The sequence below is a fragment of the Miscanthus floridulus genome, chromosome 9 (assembly GCF_019320115.1).
Source record: "Miscanthus floridulus cultivar M001 chromosome 9, ASM1932011v1, whole genome shotgun sequence".
Lineage (NCBI taxonomy): Eukaryota > Viridiplantae > Streptophyta > Magnoliopsida > Poales > Poaceae > Miscanthus > Miscanthus floridulus.
Window position 1 is genome coordinate 80,528,434 of NC_089588.1, and position 12,445 is coordinate 80,540,878.

Genomic DNA, 12,445 nt, shown 5'->3' on the forward strand with positions numbered 1-12,445 from the left:
CCATGTGCAAACATTGTGATGAGCTAACTAATAAAGTTGCTAATCTTGAAACCGTTAGTACAACTCCCGCTAAGGAATCTAAAAGGAAAAGTTCTAACATGTCTAAAAAGGATGTCTCTACTTCTTGTAATGATTTATGTTTAGACTCACCTTTGTGCAACCAAGTTTGTGTTGAGAAAGTTGTTGTCGATACATGCACACAAGAGGTTGCAAAGGAGAATGAGCAACTCAAGCAAGAAGTAGCTCGCCTCACCAAGGACTTGACCCAAGTGAAAGGCAAGACGAAGCAAGCCCAACTTCATCAAGATAACACCATCAAGGGAGTGAAGAAGCTTGATGAAGGATAAACCGTGGTTTGCTACATGTGCCATAAGGAAGGTCACAAGTCCTATGAGTGCAAGGTGAAGAATGGGGGAGGAGCAAAGAACAAAGAGAAGAAGCAAGCAAGCAAGCTCTCCAACACCTACACCAACAAGGTGGATAAGAAGGCCTCCACACCATACTTGCCAAAGAAGAAAAATGACAAGGTGGTGGCCATTAAGGTAAACAAGCAAGCTAACAATGAGATCAAACGCTTTTAGGTGCCAAAGGAAATCATCTCCAACATGAAGAGCACCAAAAAGGTTTGGATCCCGAAAGGGAAGTGAGAAGTCCTATGTACTTCGGGGAATTTGGAGACTTGGCAAAAGTATGGATGCATTTCATGGGGTGCATCATGATGGACAAAATCATTGCCAAGTGGGTTAGTGAATACTATGGACCCAAATTCCCCTTCCCATGTTAGGTAACTAGATTCAATTTACGTCAATTGGTATTAGATTTAAATTTTCCTACAATTGGTATCTCTTAGCATCTAGTTACTCTTCATGCCTAGGTTTGCATTTGCATTCTTATATATTTTGTCATGCATACACTAGGTATTTCATATGGTAGGCTTGCTCGGTTTCATTCTTAACCCTTGGAGCAAACCTACATGGTTTAAAATTGTTTAGGAGTACGACCCATAGCTTGTCTTTCAATTGTTCATTTAATATGTGCTAAAATTCAAATTGTAGATAATTTCTCCCGAATATCGCCTTCGAAAATGACTTTCACACTCATGTGATGTCATCTTTCAAGTGGTATTTTTTATTCTAAAATCAATGTGCATGTTTCCTACAAGTATTTCATACTTGTGTGCACAAATTTAGGGGGAGGTTACTCTACAAATTGGATGCTTTGAGACTAACACATTTTCAAGCTTATCATGTGTGTAGTAGTCTCATTGCAAGGAAAATGGAGTCCCCGGAGTTAAGCATCATACTTCAAATATCCACCACCTATTGCAAGTGGTAGAAATTAAATTGGTTTCCACATGTGGTATTTCTAAACCGATATCATCATGTTGATTTCATTTTGATATTTATATGCTTTCTCCATGCATTATATAGATTAAATTCCCTTGAGCAATAATTTACCAAATATGCATATGCCTTGCTTTCTACCATATGTATGCATATATTTAGGGGGAGCTTAATCTATATAATGTGAGAGTCAAATTTTGTGACCTATTCCACTCTACATACAAAGGATCACAAAGTTTGACCCTCCCTTGTGCAACTAATGTCTTCATTTTTTTGTGTTTGATTCCAAAGGGGGAGAATTTAGAGGACCAAAAGCAAGCATTAATTTGTAAGGCCATAAGCTAGATCATAATAATTTACAAGTGGTAATGGTCTACAAGTGGTAATGGTCTGAAAAAGAGAGGATAGTGGATTATGGATTAGTCTATGTAATGAGGAGAATTTGTAGAAAGTAAGGCTTAAATCCATAATGTTACATGGGAACATTTTGCAAGGGTAAGATAAGTTTTTATGCAGTATCTTTTAGTCTTACAAGTAGTATCTCTTAGCATCATATAACCTTGCCCCTTGCATTGCATCCTAGCAAGTAGATAGTTTTTAAATTCTAAATTTTTATTATTTGCTTGTTTTGGTCGTGTTGTCATCAATCACCAAAAAGGGGGAGATTGTAAGAAAAATGGATCCTTAGCCCATTTATTTTGGATTTTGGTGTTTGATGACCAACACAACCAAATTGGACTAATGAATTTGCAAGTGATTGTTTTGTAGTCCAATAGGGTGCAAGACGTGACTTGGACGAAGGTAACGTGATGATCCGATGATCAACACCTTAAGCAAGACCCTAGAAGCACAAGAGAAGACTCAAGATATCAAGTAAAGTCCAAGCACGAAGATAGGAACCAAGCCAGATACAAGATCGCGAAAAAATGAGCTCACAGAGGTGACCGGACGCTGGACCGAACGCTGGTAGAAAGTGACCGGACGCTCCGATCAAGAGGCTCGGCAAACAGGTGTTAGTAGCAGCGACCGGACGCTAGACCGGACGCTGGAGGCAAACCAACCGGACGCAGGACAGCAGAGTCCGGTCGAGTACAGAAAGGTTCCTGAGCGGTGATACTGCAACTAGACGCGTCTGGTGGCATGTGACCGGACGCTGGCAACGTCCGATCAGTGGATCGTGGCTCCAATGGTCGGGACAACCGGACACGTCCGATCAGGACGACCTCAGCATCCGGTCAGTAGCAGAAAAGCGAGATTTTGTCCCCAACGGCTACTTTCTCAGTGGAGCTTATAAATACAACCCCCAACCGGCCAAATGAGGAGTGTGGAGCTAAGGAAACATATCTAGGGTGTTGATGCACCATTTTAGTGATCTCTACTTGCATAGTGCTTAGTGTTTTATCAGGTGATTAGCATAGGTGCTTTGCGAAGCGCTTAAGTTGATTAGACCACCGCTTATGCGCTTGTTCTAGATTTAGGCCTAATATTTAGTGAGGTTTGCATACCTCTTACCACTCGGTGCTTACACGCATCATTGTTGTATATCGGAGGGGCTTGTAGTCTTACGAGATCACACCAACCGTGTTTGTGGTGTGACCGCCACCGTGTACCGAAGGGAACAAGGCCCGCGGCGTTTCAGCCGGAAGCTTGATAGTGAAGACGACAGGGAGCATCCGGGAGAGGCATGCCGAAAGGCACGTCGGAGACCCACTTGCGCGTGGGGAAGGCCCGAGACTATCCACGGAGTTACCCGACCGAGAGCTTGGCCCTTGTGAGGGATTCATTGTGAGGGACTCTAACGAGGACTAGGGGAAGCTTGCGCGCTTCTCGGTACCTCGATAAAAATACCGGAGTCGTCGACGGGAGTTTACATATCTCTACCTTACTCTTTTGCTTCCACATTTACATTAATTGTATTACTCCTTTGCGGTAGAGATAGAAACACACTAGCAAAATCATAGTTGTACATTAAGATAATTTATCTTTTGCATAGATTTTGCTAAGGTTAGAAAAAAAAAGGCCATAGTTTAGAGTTACAATTTTAAGTTGCCTAATTCACCCTCCTCTTAGACATCACGATCCCCTACAACCCCCTTTTGCAACATGTAGATTTCGTCGGTTGCAACACTTATATGTGTTACAACGAATAAACTATTTGATCTTTAATATCATAATTATTTTTTTGATGCAAATAGAGACAATGCATGTATAATTAATAATGTGAAATTCAAGACTGTCCAACACCTAGAAAATAAGCATACTCAGCCATGTAGTATAAAGAATTTGCTGCATTACAACGAGTACCATCCACATAATTTATGATACAATTTTTGTTCAGAGTACAAGTTCCTATGGAAGTAAAATATAAAACATAAAGGGATCCCTCTTAGAATGCCACCCACCCTCCTCTCCTTCCTCCGGTTTAGTCTAGCATTCCATTGATGTGATCATCGATTTATTGTGCCACATTGAATGTTTCTACAAAAGTATATACGGGGAATATTAGTCTATAGCTAGAAGAGCAATTAAGAATATTAGTATAATATGAACGTTTAAGAGAAGTGTCTTATAGACTAGCATCATATGATGAGCAGATGCACATTATATCTTTCACAAATATCAATCATTAAAGCCCACACAGTATTATAACAGTTCCAGAAAAGTACTGCTTGATCACCAAAATTTAAGTAGTAAAAAGTATAGGAGCTGAAATCCAATGACTGACAGCACGAAAAAATTTAGTACACTGTACATGCAAGCTTCTGCCCAAAATAAGAAACTGAAATTATTTAAATATCTCAAATGTCAAACGAGTAAAAGTAAAACCCTGGACATATTGAGTATGTGCAGTACAATTTCATTCAGTGTTATTAAGGTGACCATACCCATGTCTGTGAGTTCTCATACCACCTAAACTAAGAATGCCATGGTTTTAGATGATTCTGTCGATTCCAGACATTTGGTAGGTTCGACAAGAAAAAAACACTGAATTAAACATAATACTAGTGGATCAGCTCAAGTATAAGTATGTGATTAATGAAAGAAATCATATCTTAAATCTAGTAAACAGTTGATAGTTCACATCCTTGATCCTTGTTGACAAACTATGGATGTGAAGGACCAGTAAGTCTGCTACACAATTCTTTAGCAATATTAGGCTATAAATAACAGATAGTCAATCCAAAAGTCTCAATTAATTTCACTAATAGAGCAAATTATATATGGTTAACATGATACAATCTATTGTGAAATACTTTTACCAGCTAAAGCTTTGCATAGTATCAAAGCAAAAAAAAAAGGATATCATATATAAAATCAAATTGCCCGTAGAAAAATTCAAATAGGTGCTACCTTATTGAATTGGCATGTCATCTCGCCATATTAGTCCAAAGTGTGACTAGACAATCTGCAACAATACTAATTGTCTAGGGGCCAGGTAACTGATAAGTTGCAATTTGATCAAGAAAGAAACCATCCATACTTTTTTTCCCAGACCACAGGAATGGTTAGCCCATAGAAAATTAACTAACGTGAGATAATAAACAGTTACTATCTGTGTTAACATAGCTTTACAGATCTTGGATATGCATGATCGCATTTGTTGATCCAACTGAACAGAAGAAACTAAAATATTACTGATCAAGAACTTCACTGGTAGGTGAAAAAAATAAACAAAATCCCACACAGGTGGGACATGATTCACAATTGAACCTGATCTAAAGTAGGGGGATGGATAGTTATGGTTGAAAGCACTACCAGGGCAACGTCCTGCTCTAGCAAATGCTAGCCTCCATCACCAATCCAATGCACAAAGATCCTATGCTTTGACTTGCAGATTTGGATTATACCTCAAACTTAGCATATTGGAGTTATACTGCAATTTGCAAACATGTTTAGAGCAGAAGTCCATTACACTTCAAAGATTACTGAAGACTAAATTTAGTCCCTAGTACTTTATTCAACATATATTGAGGAAGCTAGTGTGCTACCAAACGGAACAGAATCTTGCAGAGTTTCAACCAAAAAAATTATGTTTAAAACAACACACTATTCGAAATACCCATGATTACGACTGTTGATCTGCAAAATTGACAGTGTTATTTTCATATACTATGAATCATGATAACTTAAATAGTTGTTCTTGCGGATTAAATAATGCAGTATCTAGAAGCTAAATTAAATTAGGCACTGGTCTGCAGTATATATTCATATAGATCCAATCATACAATGCAAAAATGCAGGCAAGTGCATAAACAGGGAAAAGGGAGGCTAATCTTGCAAGACATTATTTTCTTAAACCTTAATTGTTCAATTACCTTACGTCCATATAAAGCACGATGGTTTAGAAGATATGCCTTTGTCTGCACAAGTTCAAACAAATGAAGATAGTTACATATCAAGGCACTAAAAATAATCACACAGAAATAACGCAATTCATGAAAAAAAAAACAATCTGGAGAAAAATAGATTTTAGGAGAAGGCAAATCATTGAATAAAAATAAATTGGAGATTTGGTCAGCTTGTTTTGATCTGGGATGTATAGAGAGGTGTGACTTACCAATATGTTCGTCCTGATCTCTCCATGTACAGTTAGTGGTGCTTCTAATCAGCTACTCCATCGTGACCTCCCCTGCAAGACGCCTGACAGTTACCACAACTACAGAGCCTTTTGGTGAACGGATTAATCACTTAGGACTGAAACAGAGATCTAGGGTTAGAAAGAGTTTAATGGGAATTTCACCAGAGGAAGTGGAGCAATACTAACTAGATCCAATCGAAACGGTGCAACAGGATAGATCGAGTGCAGGACGCAAAGGCCAGAGATGATTGGAACCTGGACATCAGATAGAAGAGACGGTGGACACGGACTGTTCAAGCCCTAATGTTGGCCAGCACTCGTCGCTGCCGCATCGCTTGCCGCCTGGACCCTCAAATCTGATTTGTGTCAACTCCGCATCAGTGCTCATCTGCGCTCGCCGCCGAGACGACCCTCGGTGAGGGCAGCGAACTTGACCACGCACCTGCTGCACCTTGTATGTTCAACGCCGCCACCTGCACAATCAAGATGGTCGCTATGCTTATGGATTCCTCCTTGCGTGCATGATGGAGGTTAGATCTAGGAGTGGGAGAGATCAGAGATGGGTTAGTCTTGGGGGAAAGGAAAGGGTCACGGAGGTGGGGAGACGAGGCGTCTGGAACGCGGTTATGGTCACTTCTCGCGTAGGAAGCGGGGAGGTGGGAATTGGCCTCTCACGCATCTGTCTAGCGTTGCTAGACATCCTATGCAAACATAGGGGTTTGGGTTAGGTCCACTTTGTGGAAAATGTTGGATATGATAAACACCATAATGATTTATTGTTGACTGTATTGATCATCCTTAAGGGATATATGGAATGCAGGGGAGAGACTCCAAGGTATACTAGGCCTGATCGGACTCTATCTCTGGGATTCTATCTTTATCTATAGAGTTCATTTCCATCCCCAATTATTTTATATAACCTTACATACCTTTATTTCCGACGTTCCCCCTTAATCGTAGCAAGAGTGAAGCTAACAAATGCGATTGGATTTTGAAGTCTTGTCTTTCAAACTGCCCTTGCTGCTTCTCCGCCATCAACCACGCCTCTTATGGAATCTAGCACCTAAGGGCAGTGCCTGCGTTCCCTTCTAGTGTTGTCCTTTCTACCCCTCTATATTCCCTTCCGCAGTCATAGCAGGAGTGACATGGACGATAGCGGTGATAGGGACTCTTTTACTAGTGTTGTTGTGTATTTGTCGACATCGAGATAGCCGATCCTATAGTAGCCAATGTCAAGGTAGTTGCATATCCTCAACATACAAAAATTGCAAGCTCCATAGGATCCCCGTAGCATGAAGAGCGGCTTGCGGATAAGCCGTATTTTTTATTCATAGTACACCCCTACCCTGCGTCGCTCTCTAGACAGGGCGACACGAGCGGCACTCCATCTGCCCCAGCCTACGCCGCACCTCTCCCTCGAAGCTGTGCCTCGCCGCCGCTGAAGGCAGCCGCCAAGATGCCCATGCAACTCCTAAAGGACGGCAGTGGCGAAGTTTTCTCGATCCTTGCACGGGTCAGCGAGAGGCGTGGGTGGCTGACCCTAGGAGTGTCGGGCTGGTGATCACTGGCGTGAGAGAGGCGTGGGCATCTGCTCGGTCGGCCATTGGCTTACCGGCTGCTGAAAGCTCTAGTTTGGTTTTGGTGAATTGATAAAACTCTAAGTGCTAACCTAGTTTATCAAAGTGATCATGAGATAGGTAGCACTATTCCAAGTGATGAAACAATGGTGAAGATCATGATGATGGTGTGGTGACCATGATGATCAAGTGTTTAGACTTAAAAAAGAAGAAAGAGAAAAAATAAAAAGCTCAAGACAAAAGTGAAATTTAATAGGAGCTTTTTGGTTTGGTGATCGAGACACTTAGCGAGTGTGATCATATTTATGATAGATGGTCGTACTATTAAGAGGGGAGCTCTTATCGGACAACTCGATCATCTAGTGCCACTAGGTGTTGAAATACTTGCATTGCATTTTAGGCCTAGTGCACATCGGTGAGAAGTGATTAACCATTGAAAAATGTGTGTGAAAATGCTAACACACTTGCACATGATGGTGAATCACTTGGAATGTTAGCACATTTGCAAAGGTGGTGAAAAAGGTGAAGAAAAGGAGGCGTAGCCAGGCTTTTGTTGCTACCCCGAGGGCACCACCACCCATGTGATGGTGCACCACCACCCCTGTGGTGGTGACCGATAGAGGAGGCCGAGAGGGACGTGTTCTGGGTGGCACTGCCACCCCTTGTCTGGTGGTATCGCCACCCCTAGGGCGGTGTCCACCTGGATGTGGCCGAGAAGGGCTAGTGCTGTGGCTGGAACCGGAAGTGGCGGTGTGCACCGCCACAGGCGCGACGGTGCACCGCCATGGGCACCGTCATGTTGTCTGGTGGCACCGCCCCTTTTCAACAGAGAGCAGGTGAACTAGAGTTGGTCACTGTCGTGGGCACCGCCAACCCTCGGTGGTACACCGCCCCATTTTTCTAGAGAGCATGGATTTTTAGGGTGTTGGCCGGGGTGGCACCGCCACCCCCTGTCCGGTGCCACCGCCACCTGTCCAGTGACTGCTGACAGTCAAACTAGCCATTGGATTCGACCGTTGGGGGGACACCGCCACCCCATGTCCGGTGACTGCACCGTCGTGTCCGATGCCCTTGTAGAAAACTGCTCCAAAGGGGTAAAGACTCTATTTGCCTGTGCGCTTATAAATAGAGCTAGTGGCCAGCCTTGGTCACTCTCTTGGCACTTCTAACAGCTGCATACACCGTTTGAGAGCTGAGCACACCACTCCACTCACCTGCACACTTGATTTCATCATCTTGAGTCAGATTGGAGAGCCTCTAGTGCATTGCTTAGTGTTCTAGCATCTTTGTGGCACTAGTTGGGTGATTTGGGCTGGTGGAGTTCTTGTTACTCTTGGTGTTTGCCGACACCTAGATGCTCCGGTGATTGGTAGATCATCGAGTGGAGGAAGGTGATTGTCTTCAGCTCCGATCGTTGTGATTGTGAGGGGTTCTTGTGCCTTCCTGACGGAGCACCAAAGGCAACTCTAGTGGATTGAGTGTGGCTTGTGGATCCTTATCTTGTGTTGGTTGTGCGGCACCCGGTTGCGGGTTTGGCGTGTGATGCCAATTAGCGCGTGAACCTCCAAGTGAGTGTATCGCCACAACGAGGACTAGCTTATCGGCAAGCAAGTGAACCTCGGAGGAAAAATCATTGTGTCTTGATTGTCTCCTTGGTATTCATTGGTATTCGTTGATTGATCACTTGCCACGGCGGTATACCTCTCTACCACTCTCTTGTATTACATTGTGCCTTTACTTGTGTAGAGCTTGTGGTAGTTGAAACTAGTTAGTGTAGCTCTTAGTTGTAGTTCTCTTGCTAGCTTGCTCACCTAGATGTAAATTTGTGACTTAGCCTTGTTATGATATACTAGATATCATAGATTTTAGAATTGGGTAGGTTGCTTGCAACACAAGTGTAGTGCTAGCGCAAAATTTGCTTTGCCATCTTATTTACTAATCACTTGCCTTAGTGTTGTTGTAGAATTTTTTAATAGGTGATTCACCCCCCCTCTATCCATTAGGACCTTTCAAGTGGTATCAGAGTCATGGTCACTGAGATTTGAGGCTAAACAACCTTCGGTGTCAAAATGGCTCAAATCAACAACACCAAGAAGCCACCCTAATTTGATGGCACAAAGTATCCATATTGGAAGTCAAAGATGATCACTCATATCAAGTCAATCAATAGAAGAGTGTGGAAGGTGGTGGAGACCAAAATTGAGATAGCCGATCTAGAGAATCCCACTGCGGCTGAAGATGTGCTTCTCCAAAACAATGGCATTGCTCTTAGTGCTATTCATGACGCTATTGACGAGAACATTTGAGAAAATCAAGAACATTGGGATGGCTCATGAAGCTTTGAAGAAGTTGGAAGAATTATTTGAGGGCACCAAGGCAATAAAGGGTGCAAAGGCATACATTCTCAAGGAGAAATTTGCTAGCTTCAAGATGAAGGAACATGAGAGTGTGCTGGACATGTTTCATCGGATGGAAGTGCTTGTTAATAATCTCAAAGCACTTGGTGAGAAGGTGGAGGACAAGGACTTCTCCCATAAGTTCTTGAGATGCTTACCTGCAAGATTTGGCATGTTGGTCACCTTGCTAGTGAGGACCGGTTTGGACACAATGACACTAAATCAAATCTTGGGAGATATCATGACCGATGATGCTTATAGAGATGACGATGAGAAAGAAGAAAAGAAGGATGAGATGAAGGATGAGAAGAACAAGAGTGTGGCATTCAAAGTCGGTTCATCATCCAAGGGCACCAAGCAAGATACATCAAGTGAAGATGATGGTTCGTGGGATGATGATGAGATGATGGCTCTCTTTGTCAAGAGATTTGGCAAGTTCATGGTGAAGAAGGGCTACCGTGCTAGAAGGAAGAAGTCTTCATCGAAGAACAAGAAAGAATCAAGAAGGTGCTTCAAGTGTGGAAGCAAGGATCATCTTGTTGCTCAATGCCCATACAATAGCGACAATGATGATGATGACAAGAAGAGCAAGAAGAAGGACAAGAAGGAAAATAAAGAAAAGAAGGACAAGATGACCTTCAAGAAGAAGAAGGGTGGTTCATATGTGGTCACTTGGGATAGTGATGCTTCCTCAAGTGATGATGATGAAAGTGATGATGACAAGACCACCAAGAAAGAAGGCTCTTGCAAGCATTGCCATAAATGAGAAGCCTTCTCTCTTCGATACTCCATCATGCTTCATGGCTAAGGCCACTAAGGTACAAACTTGTGATGATGGATGTAATGAGGAACATGATAATGAGACTGAAAGTGAAAGTGACAATGATGATGAACCCACTAAAAATAAACTAATTGACATGTTAGAAGATGCTAAAGAATATTTTGACATTAAGAGAAGAGAATGCAAAGACTTGAGAAAGGAACTAAAATCCCTTAAGCAAGCCTTTGATGAGCTCAATACATCTCATGAGAGGCTAGAGGAAGCCCATGAGAAGCTTGGCAAGGCTTATAAGAAGCTTGAAAAAGCTCATTCCTCTTTACTTAATGAGCAAAATGAGAAGGAGCATGTTGTAACATGTGATAAAGGCTTAACTTGTGATATAATTGATAAATCATTCTATAAGCCTATCATTGTTGCTCCAACTAACCCTTCTTGTAGCACATCCACTTCTAGCTCATCTAGTGGTGATGGTTTCACTTGTGATGCCTCACTAATGGTTGAGAATGAGACACTCAAGAAGGAGGTAAAAGGGCTCAATCACACCTTGGCTAAGGTCTATGGTGGTAAGGACCGCTTGCTTATATGCTTGGGTAGCTAAAGAGCTTCTCTCTACAAAGAGGGATTGGGCTATACCCCCAACAATGGTCGGTTTTGCACTAGTTGCAAGCAAGTTGGTCATGTAGAGCAAAAGTGCATGAAAAAGAAGTCTCAAGCCAATGTATCCTCAATTAAGCTTGATTCTTTTCTATGTGCTTACTAAGGGTACTAATGGTGAGAAGGCTAAGTTTATTGGTGTACCATGGATGGGCTCAAAGAAGAAAGTCATTTGGATGCCAAAGAGCTTAGTAACTAACCTTCAAGGACCCAAGCAAGTTTGGGTACCTAAAAAGAGTTTATCTTCTTTTATAGGTAAATTACAAAGCTAGAGGAAGGCATTGGGTTCTTGATAGTGGGTGCACTCAACACATGACTGGTGATGCAAGAATGTTCAACTCAATCAATACCAATGACAATGATGGTTATGATAGTATCACATTTGGTGACAATGGCAAATGAAAGGTCAAAGGGCTTGGTAAGATTGCAATATCCAATGACATGAGTATATCCAATGTGTTGCTAGTTGAGAGCTTGAACTTTGGAGAAACATATGCCCCAGTTGCTAGATTGGAAGCAATTAGAATCTTGCTAGCCTATGCTTGTGCCCACAACATCAAGCTCTATCAAATGGATGTCAAGAGTGTATTTCTCAATGGCTACATCAATGAAGAAGTTTATGTTGAGCAACCTCTTGGTTTTGAAGATGACAAGAAGCCCAACCATGTGTACTAGTTGAAAAGGCATTGTATGGATTGAAACAAGCACCTAGAGCATGGTATGTGAGGTTGAGGGACTTTCTCCTCTCTAAAGGATTCATGATGGGCAAGGTTGACAGCACTCTTTTCACCAAGAAGATTGGAAATGACTTGTTTGTATTGCAAATCTATGTTGATGACATTATATTTGGATCAATCAATCAACATTTTTGTGAAGAGTTTGGCAAGATTATGGCTAATGAGTTTGAGATGTCCATGATTGGAGAGTTGAGTTACTTCCTTGGACTTCAAATCAAGCAATTGAAGAATGGTACATTTGTGAGTCAAGGCAAGTATATCAAAGACATGCTCAAGAAGTTTGGCATGAATGAGAGCAAAGCCATAAGTACACCAATGGGAACAAATGGCAATTTAGACAGTGATGCAAGTGGCAACATGGTGGATCAAAAGTTGTAT

The 12,445-nt window shown here is 42.1% G+C and overlaps 1 long non-coding RNA gene across 3 annotated transcripts; it reads right to left on the bottom strand.

The window, feature by feature from the left end:
• Positions 1–3,588: 3,588 nt before the first annotated feature.
• Positions 3,589–6,589, bottom strand: LOC136482245 (uncharacterized). Of its 3 annotated transcripts, none has more exons than XR_010765018.1 (4): positions 6,178–6,589; positions 5,902–5,973; positions 5,660–5,704; positions 3,589–5,217 (listed from the first exon to the last, which is right to left on the bottom strand). It is a non-coding gene; the product is annotated as an uncharacterized lncRNA (long non-coding RNA). The 3 variants fall into 3 exon arrangements; XR_010765019.1 differs by having other exon boundaries at positions 3,589–4,472; positions 4,695–5,704; XR_010765017.1 differs by having other exon boundaries at positions 3,589–5,704.
• Between the last annotated feature and the right edge of the window lie 5,856 nt (positions 6,590–12,445).